Source organism: Formica exsecta, unplaced genomic scaffold, assembly GCF_003651465.1.
Source record: "Formica exsecta isolate Colony F162 unplaced genomic scaffold, ASM365146v1 scaffold211, whole genome shotgun sequence".
NCBI lineage: Eukaryota > Metazoa > Arthropoda > Insecta > Hymenoptera > Formicidae > Formica > Formica exsecta.
In genome coordinates this window covers 805088-819510 of record NW_021849408.1, presented here as the reverse complement: position 1 = coordinate 819510, position 14423 = coordinate 805088, and the positions used below count along the sequence as shown (strand labels likewise).

General features: G+C 34.6%; 1 pseudogene; it reads right to left on the bottom strand.

The window, feature by feature from the left end:
* The window catches only part of LOC115235176, a 60458-nt pseudogene extending 48865 nt beyond the window's left edge, over positions 1-11593 (bottom strand).
* Between the last annotated feature and the right edge of the window lie 2830 nt (positions 11594-14423).

The following is a 14423-nucleotide window of genomic DNA, read 5'->3' as shown; positions in this document are numbered from 1 at the left end:
AAATTGCCTGGAAATAAATTTAAATTTTATATTATTTATATTTCATTTTTTGATTTATCTCCCCAATATTTTAATAGTCTTAGTATTTTTTTAATTCCTAGTAAGCATTTAATTGCTTAAGAATCGTATATTAAGATATTCCTAACAGTCCTAACAATCCTACTTTTGCTGGTTAAGCCAGCGGGAATCGGGGATCACCGATATTTTGGGGAGTGTGTCCTAATCGCGTGCCCTATTCGCGTGCCCTACTCGCGTGTCCTACTCATGTATCCTACTCGCGTACCCTAATAAAATGTACCGCATGTTGTTTCTGTTGGGCCAGTTGGACCTACCTTTCGTTGATCCTGGCCATATTCATTCCGGCTACATCTAGCCAGAGATGTCGTTTTGACCTCTATCGGAGATCAATGCAGGATAAAAATTCCTTCCGTTGCCGGCTAATTATTATCGCCAGTACCTCCTCTCAGGTTGATTCACACGCGCGATACTTTAAACGACACTCTCGCACTTTTATTAAAAGATATTACTTCCGCACTTGTACACGCGATACTTTGAACGACACTCCCGCACTTTCGAATTTCGGCACGATCGAACCCCGCTTCACGTGAGAATTACACTTCGAGTCGACAAGTCGGGAATTCACCAATTACTTCGAGCAAAGGTTAAGCGGAAGCGGAAGAAGACGAAATCGATTGATGAAATCGACGCGAATGGGGTTCGCTCGACTCTTGGTCCGCGCCTGCTCCCATCGAGGGCCGACTCGAACTTCATTAGGAACGATTTCATACGAACCACCAAGTCTCTATCATACAGACTGAGCCGGGTTTATCGTAAGGCTGAGAGACGGGTCGAGAAAGAAGATACCCACCTCCTTAAGTGCTAACAATCTAGATCACTCAGAAAACGGGAGATCAACTTCTCTAGCGAGCAAAAATCAAACCTAATTAATTCAGCCAACTCCTCAAATGCCAAACATGTTAGTATTGCTACAATGTGCTGTTAGACGGTACAAGAGAAGGGACCCATGAACGACGATTCCAAAACAATCGACCGAACTCTAACCGATTCGGGCCGAACCGTTCGTCGGAGCAGAACGTGCCCTCAACAACCGATAATTCTTGAACCGAAGTTCAAGATTAACCGCGCGAACATGCATCTAAACTATGCACGAACATACGTTGCTACGCGGCCGGCATTCACCTCAGCCGCGATACTGAGGCGTTTTAACGTTGCCCCTACATTAATATATTAAATTTATTAATACATAAATATTTATATAATATATAATATTAATATAGTATTAATATTAATTGATATTAATATAAAATTAATTATATTAATAGGTATTAATATATTAAAGATTGCAACGCTGAGAGACATCCCATTTAGTCGGCAACGAAGTATGATCCTCGATGACAATTGTAAAAACGAGATAGAAGTCTACCGCGAAGACGCGACGACGCGAAAACGCGATATCGCGACAACGCGACGCATCGTTGCTCGTACGGCACGATGACGGCAACGACGACGCACTAATGTGCGTTCAACGCACAAATGCGCGTGCCACATATGAGCCATTGTGCGACTCGTGGCAATGCTGTACTGACACGCGACGCGAAATCCGTCCGCGGCACAATGACGGCACCGACGACGCGACAAGTCATCCGCGGCACGATGACAGCACCAACGATATGATATCTACTCGAGTGTCGTCGCGTGAATGATAATAAATATAAGAAAGGAATTTGTGACGTAGCGTCTCCCACTATTACGGTACTATTCAAGTATGGTCGCGCGAATGATAACAAAGCCGTAAAACATAAACAATAGAGCGCTAATGTTTATGCCGCCAAGGCTGAATACTATGTTATTGATAATTCGCAGCCGAAAATATTTTGCGTATTATTACGTATATACAAGCGGAATATTAAATTATACAAATATTTTAAATTATAGATCAATTATTTAATAAGCGATTAATATATCACGGAGTTTATCGTTATGTTAATTACTCGGATCTGCGATACAACAGTCGTTAATTCGTCGTGCACGAAAATACGTTCGAATGGGGGGGAAGCAATATAAAACATTTCTTGTAATTTCGGCTAATTTTTAATTTTTGTAATTTTATTCTATCATCTGAAAATAAAGGTTTACTTTTTATCAAATGTGTTTTTCTCAAAAACAATTAGTTATTGACGAAATAAAACAAAAGTATCTTTACAAAAGGTATGGAGAATCAAAATACATATTTAAAAATAACAGAAATCTATTGGCTTCAAAGTTTTGTATGTTAGAAGATTTATAGATGGTCTGCATCTGACCCTCCGACGTGGTATTAAGAAATCTATCACGCTATTTTAAAGATCTTTAAGATAAAAGTAATTATTACAAATTATTAATATTTACAAAGTGATATAAAAATTATTTCAGGAAAAACGCTTCTCAAATTTTAATTTAAAGACAATGCATATCTCGGTAGATATGCATTTTAGAAAAAAATTGTATAGGAAATATGGATAGGAAATATGGGGTTATTTTTACCTATTCCCGCGAGAGATTGCTCACATTTATTGCGACACTCTGTATATATTCTGTACCTCGTATTTCAAATTAACGTTGATAAATAGTCTATTGCGTGGACATCAGATGATTTATAATTTACGATAGTATTTACGAAGCAATATTTTACCAAAATGTGAGATCGATTTATGAATATCCAATTAATGATCGAGAAAAGAATGCTTTATTCTATATTATCACATAGATTTATCTTTCATTCATATTTAATGCTTTTAATATAAACCTTCACATCGTTATGTTGTTTCATATCTATCTTTTAGAATGTTTCGGAGTAAATCTGTCATATTTTTTGAAACAAACTTGTTAGAAGCGCAGAGTAATTTGTATATAAAACTGTGATTTAATAAACGATGAGATAAAACGAGATCTTTATCGTCGTTTAGCTCTTCATCTCTCAATTCGTCGTATACGCGCGCTATTTCTTCGCGAAGACTCATAAAAGTTTTAAAAAGATTCGGCTGCTGTGCAAGCCACGGTAAACACGTAGACAAAACCGTCTGAAAAAGAATCATTCGAATAAAAACTTTTAAATTATTATTAGAAATCATTACTCTGACATACATTTTTCAATAGATAAATCAAAAATTTACACCACAAAAATATATTTACATATTTTATATACATATATTATCGATACGATGTTATATTTATTTTACTAATTAAAATTGGATTCCTAATTAAAAGTTGCTTTTCTAATACAAATGTTGCTTCAAACTTCAGATTAAAGATTTAAAAGAAATTCCGTTTCAAGTTAAAAATTCATGTTTCTGATTAAAAGGCAATTTTCTTCGGTAGAGAATAAAAAGATTGTTTAAAATCATCCGCAAAAATAATAAACGAATAAATTTACCAAACAAACGTTCCGTGGCAGCCAAAAGATCACTCTTTCATCTAGCTGAATCATATCGTAATCTTCGGGCGCTTCGTCAGTTGACAGAGCTGATGCGACGTACGGCTCGTATTCCTGTTCATCACTGAATGCCGACAAATCTTCTATAACTAAGTGTTCCGCTGTTTCTTCCGGTGGCAAAAGCTCAGCCGGATCTATCTCGTCCAATCCGTTTAACTGCTGTATCATTATTCGTTTCGGAGGTAAATCATGATCGTGAACTTTTTCAAGTATACCGACAGCCTTTGCCATTCTATTCATTATGTGATTGATAATTTCTTGCACTATCTAAAACCAAATATTTCATTTTTATTTAACAAAATTAATTTTTCTTCCCGGATTTCTAATTATGCTTTTTTATATTTACGATGTAATACTAATGTATGTAGATTCTTGACGATTTTTTTTCCACAGTTACATATGTGATTTAATATTCATGCTTTATCTTTTTATGAAATAAGTAATATTCTTAATCATTCATCTTGTTATTTTAATTATTAACTGTTAATTCAATAAATATTTATGATGCTTACTTATATAAAGATTTCAATATGCAAACATTATTCTTGTTCTTTATTCCATTTTAATATTTATATTATTTTATATTATTTTTTATTTATTGTATTTATTAAATTGCAAACGCGACAAAGTCGATTTCAAACATAATCGCATAAATCAGCTTTAACACAAATTTTACGAATTTATTAATTACTTCATTAGCTTCCTCATGTAGATAATCTTGATTTAAGTGCAATTCCCTATCACGGCGCTTCTTCTCAACGAGCTCGTCGACGTATTTTTCACCTTCTACTGTATCGGTACAAACTCTGGCACCCATAGCAAGAGTAAATGCTTTTCCGAGACCTTCACGAGGATCCTTGTCCTTGCAGAGAGCCAACAACATTGCGGTATAATGGATTGCGTTTCGATTTACCAGGTACATTCGGTAGAGAAGTTCCTTTGCCAGTGTCAGTCTCAGTATCGCGCTGCCAAAATAATCTCACAATCAATTTTTCGCGAATAATTATTCGCAAGAAAATGAGTAGTGCAAAAATGTTATGGACTCATCAAATTAAAAACAAATAATAAAAAAACTAATTGGAAAATTGATCGAAAATACTTGATACTGTATAGAAGATTGATCAAAAGCAATTAATGAAAGATAGCTCAAATAAAAAATCAAAATCAACTTAAATAAAGCATTTTAATGAAGAATGCTTCATTCAATGAATTTTGTATTCAGATTGCACGCGCGCAACTCAATTTTTATTTTTATTAATTTTACGCTCGAAGAGTTTTTATTTTGCCGAATTCTGCTCGATGAATTCTCCACGCACCCAGAATTATCCTCAGTCGTTTCTATAAAATTGCTCTTCATATGCGAAATACATTCGCCTAATCGGATTTCCTCGCGTAACATTATATCCATCGTCTCGTTGCAATCGAGCTCCTCGTCCAAGAGCTCCTCGTGAAAAGTGGAAATTTCGAGAAACCATAACGGTGTCGAGTGGAACTGGTCGCGGGTGATCGTCTCCCTTAGATCAGGATCCTGCATCCTAAAAGCTGTTCGCGCCTTCAAGATATCCTGATGCGATGGCATAGGTAGATCCATTGCATACACGACGAACTCTCGCCATTCGATGTATTCTGTAGCGCCGAATAGTCCTTCGATCAATTTCTCGATATCCGGAGGTCGCAGCTGTTGCCAGGCGCACGGCACAAAGGACGGATAACAGTCCTCCTCGCCGCAGGATACCAGATCCTGGAGAACATAAATCAGAGCGCATTCGCTCATGATTCCGTGCGGAGCGATTCGTCGGAAAATGTCTATCAATCGGCCGAGTTGAATCATTCGGAATCGCAGAGGTGAAGGAACTTCTTTGATTGGTATAGCAAATCGCTTGGGATCTTCGGGAAATATCAAACCGTTTAGTCTGACGACAAACTGATCGCCGTCTAATAGTAATTCCTGCTGAATCGGTCTTTCCTCTTCGATGGCAAAGCAAAAAACGTTCGCCATTTCGTTGATACTTTCCATTTCGCGTTTGTATCTTTAAAAAAGTATGTCGTATGTGGTGTATTTGATTTCTAAATTGTGAGTAACAAACAATACTACGGTATTTAATGTATTAACTAAAGTGTATACTCATAGTGAATATATAACGATGATTTAGCATCTTAAAATTCAGATAATTATAATATTGCCGTTTAAATCATAAAGAAATTCATGATTTTTACGAAAAGATTAATTCTGTTAATTATTTTCCGTTTTATAAATATTCGAAAAAGTGAATTAAGCTATTCTGTAATTCCTCTAATGGATACAAAGTATCATTTCGTAATTTCATAAACTCTCGTTAAAAATAAGAATTCAACATGATAAATGATTATGACCGGTACCAACCTTTCGATAATGTGATGATAAATGCCATGAAAAGTTTCTTTCATAGTATCTAAAAGGAAGATTATGTTGAATCGAGCGGCCGTGTCCAGCACATCCAATCTTTGATTAATACGATCGATCTCGAATAAAACGGCGTACCGCCATTCCTCAATTAAATCGCGGCTTCTTTTCGTTAGCTTGTCAAACGTTGAATCGGGCGACGCGTTTCTGATACTTTTGCTTTTAATATCAGTCTTTGGAATCGCGGTTTTTTCTTCCTTCTGCAGCATTTCCAACACGATGGACGAGATGGAATTCACGACACTCCGCACTTGTTGAATATTATCCTTAATAATGTTATAAATAATACTCTGATCAGGATCAAAGCTCTTCGATATATCAATCAATAAAGTTTCGATCTCAGTTTTAAAGTGGTCCATATTTATAGTTTTACGAGCAGAAGCGTTGATCGATTCATTCTTTGACAGCATTCGCTCTTTATCGTCGAATAATAAGGTTTCCTGAAGAACATTTGTCAACGCGACGTGCTCGAGAACGATCTTGGAGAATCGCGGTTCCTGCAGAGGTTTCTGCGACATGGAAGTATAATAATCTTGTAAAAGCTGCATAGTATCGACGAATCTGTCAACTTCCGCTTGCAAGATTTCGATGTACACGTTGACCAGAACCACGGCTTCCACCGGAATCCACTCATTCTGCAGAGTGCGTTTTCTTTCTTCTTCAGCTTCGTGTCTTCGCGCGTCACACAAGTCCCATAATTCCATCCGAAAATCGTCAACCTAATGCAAGAACTTTTAGATTCTCAACAACGGAAAGATTATGTATTGTTTTTGTTTTCTATCGAAGCACTAAGAGTTTTCTAAAATAAAAATTATTGTGATAAAAGCTTTTTTAATTATTAAAATTAAATATTCAGATAAAAACTGATTTGATTAAAAAAAAATTGAATTTGATAGCTTCCGTTACTCCCATCTTCTCCACACGCTTTATTATGTTATTATTATTTTAAGTTTTTATTTAGTAATGTTTAATTATATTGACTGGATTTTTATCAAAACTAATAAATTGCTCTATCATTTAGTACGTATATAATTTTTACTGTTATATTATATTTTGATTTAAAATTTATGTACTGACTCGGCAGTGCAGCTCGCATTTCATATCGGAATCATCCCTGAGGTCCTCATCGATTTCATTAAAAACGCGTTGAAAATCTTGCAGTAAGACTTGCCGTTTGTCGGGACGTTCGACAAACTTTGTCAAATTCCTTAGGACGAGATTTTTATAGGGCACAACGGAAGACGTGTGCATTCTCTTCAAGGAGAGGATCTTCTTTAAGTTTTCAACGTAAGCCTCTTCTATACTCTCCCAGAATGTAGCCAAAATTTCGAGTAAAGCTGGTGGTTGAAAGAAATTTATCCATTGCCAATCGTCTTCTCCAGGTCTAACATGACTGTTTGCTAATTGCTTTTGAACTTCAGGTTGTAAATCGCTACTCTCAGCTTCGATATCTTTCTTCTTTTCGTAGTTCAAGGTTTCCCACTTAGATTTCGGTATCAGGCATTTAATAACGACCGTCTTTGAGTCAACAGGAAATTTCTGTTCATCATGATATGCCTGTGAAATCTTTTCTTCCAATTGCTTTTTGGGAATCTGACCCGCGATAAATTCGGCCAACTGTTTCAGGGTCGAATAATCAAGAACGTTGTAGAAAAATCCGTATGCGATATTTTCATTAGCGTAATATTCGTCCATCGACGTAGCATCGTCGGGTAAAGATATACACGGCTGATCTTGACGGTCTATTGTCTTTGACTTTAACATTGCCTTGACATAGATTGTCATAAACGTCGTTGAGGAGCTATCTTTTGCTCTGGAAATTGGATTCGGCAACAATCTAGACTGCCTATATTAACATTTATATCTTATTAACTGTCTATTTATTAACTTTTTGAAAAATCTTCAATATTTAATAATTATTGAATTAAAAATAGACATTAATGTAATTTGACAAAACAACAATAAAATGAAATCAATTGTAATGTGTATTATTACACGTGCAACTATGTAAAGTTTACTAATAATTCACTAATAATAAATGAATCTGAATATTAATCAATAATATCAACAATATTAAATATTTTTTGCACATAATTATATAACATTATTCTTTTTATATGTTTATTTATATTATTAATTATATAAAACATGATAATTTTAATTCTGACATTAAATAATCGGACGCGCCTGTATGTCGCAAGTGTGTCTTCATCACCCTCAAATACAATCCTGGCTGATGGAAGATCAATGTCCTCTATGTTGACATCCGTGAAATTGGTGATTTTACGATTGGAAGGAATCTCGCGTCCTGTCAACGCTTTCTCCAACATTGCCATCTGCTTATATGTGTTAGGATAATTTATTAACGCCCAACCTTCGACGTCTTCAAATCCTTTTAGATATTCAATTAATATTTTCGTATTTAATTCATCGGAAATCGGTTCACCCAACGTGAGAAATTCGTAAGTCCATTTGCCTAAATATTGCAGATAGTAATCAGATCAATCGTTTTACGATCAAAAATAAATAAATATTTTTTTAACAATATTAGTATTTTTATAAAATCTATTGACTAGTGTCAATAATATAGAAAATTAATAATGCTCAGATATTAATACCATTTAATTTCTTATAAACTGAGTCTGTATGTATTAAATATATCTGTGTCTATAAAAAATGATATTATTATCGTAAGTTATGATTCTAGAATTAATTCAATGATAAAATTATTTTATCTTATCAATATTGATAAAAATGATATTATTATCGTAAGTTATGATTCTAGAATTAATTCAATGATAAAATTATTTTATCTTATCAATATTTTATAGCTTTTTTATTTCTAAATTTTTTTCTACCTATATACGCGGTGTCGCTTAAAACTGGATCCATATCATCGTAAGGTATTTGCCTAGGTGTCTGCGTTTGTTTCTCCTCAGCTGAGCTCTTCTGAGACGTTGTTACATTAGTTATTCTTTCAATCTTTTTCCGATCCCATGAATCATCAATTTTGCTCTTGGTCTCTAATCTTTTAATATCTCTTGTCGTCGTCGAGACGATGTTTAAATCAATATACTCTACGTCAGCCATTTCCCGCTTGTACCTCTCCAAACAATGATTAATCGCATCTTCCATTCTCAGCAAACGGATTCCATTGTTCTTCAATAATTCCCGCAGCTGTTCGTGCAAGGTTGGATTTATTATCCCTGAGATAACGGCTGCAACCTTAACTCTTGGTACTGCACAACTCGCTGTTCCATTCGGATAAGGATACAAGATCTCCAGTAACCGATGAACGACGTAACCAAGCACAATGCAACCCAATCTGACAACTTCTTCGTCTTTTTCTTCTTCCTTCGATACAAATTGATCCCAGGGCGAGCTTAGATCTCGATAACTCTCAAAGTCTGCATCAGCCAGAGATCGCCGACGTTCTAGTTCTAACTGAATTAGCTTCTGCTTTTCCTCAGATTTTAATTTCTTCTCAATTTTTATCTCGTCTTTGCTCCTTATTTTTTCTCCATTTCTCATTTTTACTTTATTCTCCATTATTTCTTTATTATTTGTTTCTTCTTTGTTTTTGATTTCTTCTACATCTTCTATCTGTTCGACGTTATCGAAATGGTCGTCCACTAGTTCGAATATCGGTTGGTTCCTCAAGAACGACGTTTTCCATTCATTCCAAATAAAATAAGGAATATGATTGTTTTTCGCCTGACGATATTCAGCCATCTTTACTGCAATATCCGCGAGATCTTCCATAATTTCCAAACAGATGCTTCGATGCTTCTCTCTTATTTTGCGCATCTTAAAACGATTAGATGTTTTATACTTGCACATTCTACGTAATAGTACAATCATTTTTTAAAGATATATGTCATTATTAATTAAAATCATAGAAGCACAAGTGAGAGATGTTGATGGCAATAGATTTTAATTAATAATAACATACGTCCCTTAAAAAAATAATTATACTATTACCTAAAATGTTCAAGTGTAAAACATTTGATTGATTTATAATGTTATTAATTATAATTTATATCTGTCCTTATTTTGTCATGTCTCTCTTTTTTTTTGCTCTTATGTATTGTGTTATTTTCATGTTCATGTTTAATTTGTACTCTTTGTCATCACTTTGAAACTATTTGATTACTATATATATGTATTTTTTTTTTATTCTTATCAAAAAGGATTTTATCGTACAGCATAATGATCCTCCCCCTTCCCCCCACACACACACATTGCTATTCACCTTCTCCTCGCGAATTCTCCAACGAAGCTCACGCATTCTTCGATCTTCCATTTCTACGTCCTCTATCTCCTCCTTCATTATCTCTCGACGATGATCTTCCTTCAATCGCAGCTCGTTCTCTCTAGCCTTCAACAACATCGCGTCAACGATCCTGCGGTTCTCCACGATTCTATTCCTCAAATCTCGCACCTCGCACAGCTTCCTCATCATTCGTTTTTCGTAGCGCGACTGATCTAGCACTCGCCTGCCAAGAGCTTCGTCGAAAGACCTATCTTGTTTCCTCAACAATCGCTCCCAAGCCTCTGTCATCATCGTCGTTTGTATCTTCATCTTGAGTGCGTGGGATTTAGCCGCTTTTTCACTGCGCTTCTTCAGCAAGTCGGTATATTCCGCAGCGGTCGCGGGATCCTTGACACAGAGCATATCCAACGATCTTTTTTCGGGGCAACATTCGACCACGCGGTATCTCTTCTTCATCTTGTGAAGCGGATGCTTGCAAGCAAATTCGTCCAGTATCTCGCTCTCCGTCTTCTTCTCCACCGCTAACTCTTTCGGAATGAAATGTTCGACCGGTTCGATTATAGGATATTTCATGAGGGCTTCGAATCGTTGACGTTCTCGTCTGCAAGCTTGCGTAATCGCCCAAAATTTACTCTTGTGCCAGAGAACGGTATCGGCCGATTCGATTAACGGCTGCGAAAGAGGATGTTCGGGTGGTTGATAGGAAGGTGGATCCTCAGATACTTTAGAGATGTCGAATCTGCTCGGCATATATTTTCGCTCTTTCTGAAGAGCGATGAAATGCAGTCGATCCTTACCTTCAAGCCTTAGATAAACTTTGTAGTAGAGTTGAAGAGCTGCTGCACCTTTACCCTAAAGTATTTTTTATATAAAAATAAATTCAGCCTATGAAAGAGATAGGCGAAATTCATAGAAATTTATTTATCTGACTGATAGGAATAATATTTATGGATTAATTTAAAAAATAATATGATTTCTAATGGAAATAACGTTTATTTGAAATCGATTAAAAAGACTGTTGGAAATATTTCGTATTTTTTCCTTATATAGTAATTTTAATTTTTTTTAATTATTTCTCTCTCTTTCGCGCTCTCTATTTTTTTTCTGCGAACGATACTTTAGAGATCTCGTCGATACATTCGTCGCTCAGAGTAACGTTGATGAGCTTTAACCAGATTCGTAGAGTCCTCAGGTTCACTCTAGACAGCGCCGGGTCGTGCGTGCGAAGGATGGTGCTTAATTGACTGCTACTTATTATATCGTAGCTGTGCAGGATATGGGCCAGCAAAGTGCCGTCTCTGGTGTAACGACCGAACATGTCAGGTGTAAGATCTAAGATTACACCCAGCCTCGTACGCAGCCATGCTTTCAGCGTATCAGCCATTGTCGGGAGTTTCAACAACTTTACAAAATTTCCAATGTTTCAGGACTAAAAATTGCGAGAAATGTGCGTCTCCGACGTTTGCGACGTGGTCGAGACATTGCGACTTGACAATTGCGAGCAATGCGAAATTAGCACCGTGTATACAATACGCTTGAGAATCGATTGCTGAATTATTTTATCCGAGAAAACGAAAAATCATATTTAATAATACTTGCATATTGGTATTTTTCATATATTTTTCAAACTCATAATGTTTAGATATTTAGGCTTATAAATTTAATATTTTTGAAGCTTTCGCATATTTAAAAATTTGATATTTCCGAGAATTTTATATTTTCATTTATTTTATATCTATATACGCGTATTATTAAATTTCACATTATTTATGCAATTAATATGAGAAGTTCATTTGGTTTCAGATGGGCTTAGCTCATCACCTAACAATCTTCTTGTAATGAGATCTGGACAATCCTTAATATTCACGACGATAAGAGAATATCGACATGATAACAAGGTATAGATATGTATAATATGATAACAAAATACATAAAACAATTTAAAAAAAATATATACATATATAAAGCCAATTATATGTATATCAAAATATAAATGATATGCATTTTAATTTTCACTTTAACATAAGCACTTTTATCGTTGCAAATTTCGATGAGTCAATAGCTGCAAAAGATACCGCAAAGGTAAAATAAAAATCGTTTACTATTTAATTGATTATACGATGTAATAACACGATTATCTATCTTGAATCCGACAGAACGATGTTATTTTCCAATATCTTAATCTAATCAAAATTTTAATATAATCAAAATTGGTTTGAAAATGTTTCAATCGCCAGCAAATAAATGGAAAATATATATTATCATAAAAGAGAGAAGAGAGATGTGCTGTAAAGGTGGGGAAACAACTGCAGAAAAAATGAGTCCAGGTTTCATATTTAGAAACATCGATTTAAATAACATGTATACCTCCTTTTCAATATTAAAAATTAAAATTTATAATCATGCATATAAAAAGTGTATATCTTTGTTACTTTGTTGTTGCTTCTTTTTTTATTATTCCCTTATACTCCGCTGCAAATACATGTTACAGGCTTATAGGTACAGACGGGTAGAAGAAAATCGTGATTCATCAGCTTTCCTTTATTATCGATTTCAGACCAACAGCAGCGTCGCATTGAGCATTGGTTCGGCTCGCCAAGAAATAATATATGGATCGATTCCTCTTGCAAATCGAGAAATGTGGAATCTCGAAATCGAGATTCATCGAGACAAATACGCACGCGAGAGAATCACTCTCCGCATAGTACCGTATCTCGAAATTTTGCAGGACGAAAAAGAACACGCACGGCTTTTCCGTATTTTCTTCTTTGCGAAAAAACGGGCAAATCTAAAGAAAGTCATCTCTATGAGACATTGGATAAATAATTTTTAAAATAGAAGATTACCGAAAAAACATTTGCATTATTTTCTAGAATATTGGCACCCTTTGATTAAGATAAAAATTGGATACAATTAGTCTTCTTGATTAAATGGGACGATGTGCTTTCAATGCGATTAAATCTACATATATAGCCGTAATTTTTAAATAATTTTTTTGATGAACATGTGCGAAAGAGAATATTTTTTCGCCATTCTGGAATGTTTTTATAATTATTAATTCTAATCCCTTCTCTCTCTTTTCCTTTCTCTCTAGAAAAAAAGATATATTTCTTTCTTAATTTTTAGTTAAATAAATAAATAGAAAAAATTAAAAAAGAATTGACTTTTCAAAATGAAGTTTTATCGATTCTTTCCGATCAGCCCGCTTTTTGCAAAATCGTTCCTTCATATGGAGATTTTATGTGTGTGTGTATACTCTTAGAAAAATTGGAAACAGAAACAGAAACAAAAGAGATATTGGCCGACGTGACGCGACGTGATACATTAACATATTCGCAAAAGACTAACAATAAGAACTAACGACGATGATTCTCATCGACGAAAAAATTCGTGGTCCAATGTATTGTTATCAAGAACGCTTTAGATTATTGGTACAGTAATTACACAATTGATAATCAAAAAGTAAATATGTTAAAAAATTTTTTAAACACTATCACAGTCGCATCGCGATCGGAAAATTTTTGACGAGAATATTGGATGATATATTTTATTGTTTACCGCATAAAAAAGACATTATAATTTTGCACATTTATGATCGTCTGCAAATTTTGTCTATACGCTTGCAAAACTTTTCGTGCCCCGAATCGGAGTTTAATTCTCTTCAAAAGTGAATATAAAAAAAAAAAACGAAATAATAGTCCGGAAAGGAATTCTCTTCCGAGGTGATTTTTTACCGCATGATACTTTAACGGACGCTAATAAAAAAAGAAACACGATAAAATCTTTGAGATTCGATAGTATATAGTCTGGTTCATAATTAAATAATACAACTAAGTACAAATAACACGACGCGCATTGGATTTATATTCGTTACCGTTTACTCCACAATATTGTACTCGCTCATGTTTTAATTGAACTCATTTCATTTTTATATCAGTGTATATATTCCTCAGTACAATATATAATACAACCATAATGATCGCAATAATAATGGTGATAATTAATAATAATAATAATAATAATAATAATAATAATAACATAATAAAAATCACCATCGTCTCCACCATTGTCGTCGTCGTTATTATATAATGTATTTATAATATTTATACCGTGTGGTGTGTATGCGTGGATCCCATACAATTACATCATCATATCGCCGCGAATATAAGTATATATAATTACAATTACAATCGTACTTATTAATATTCACAACT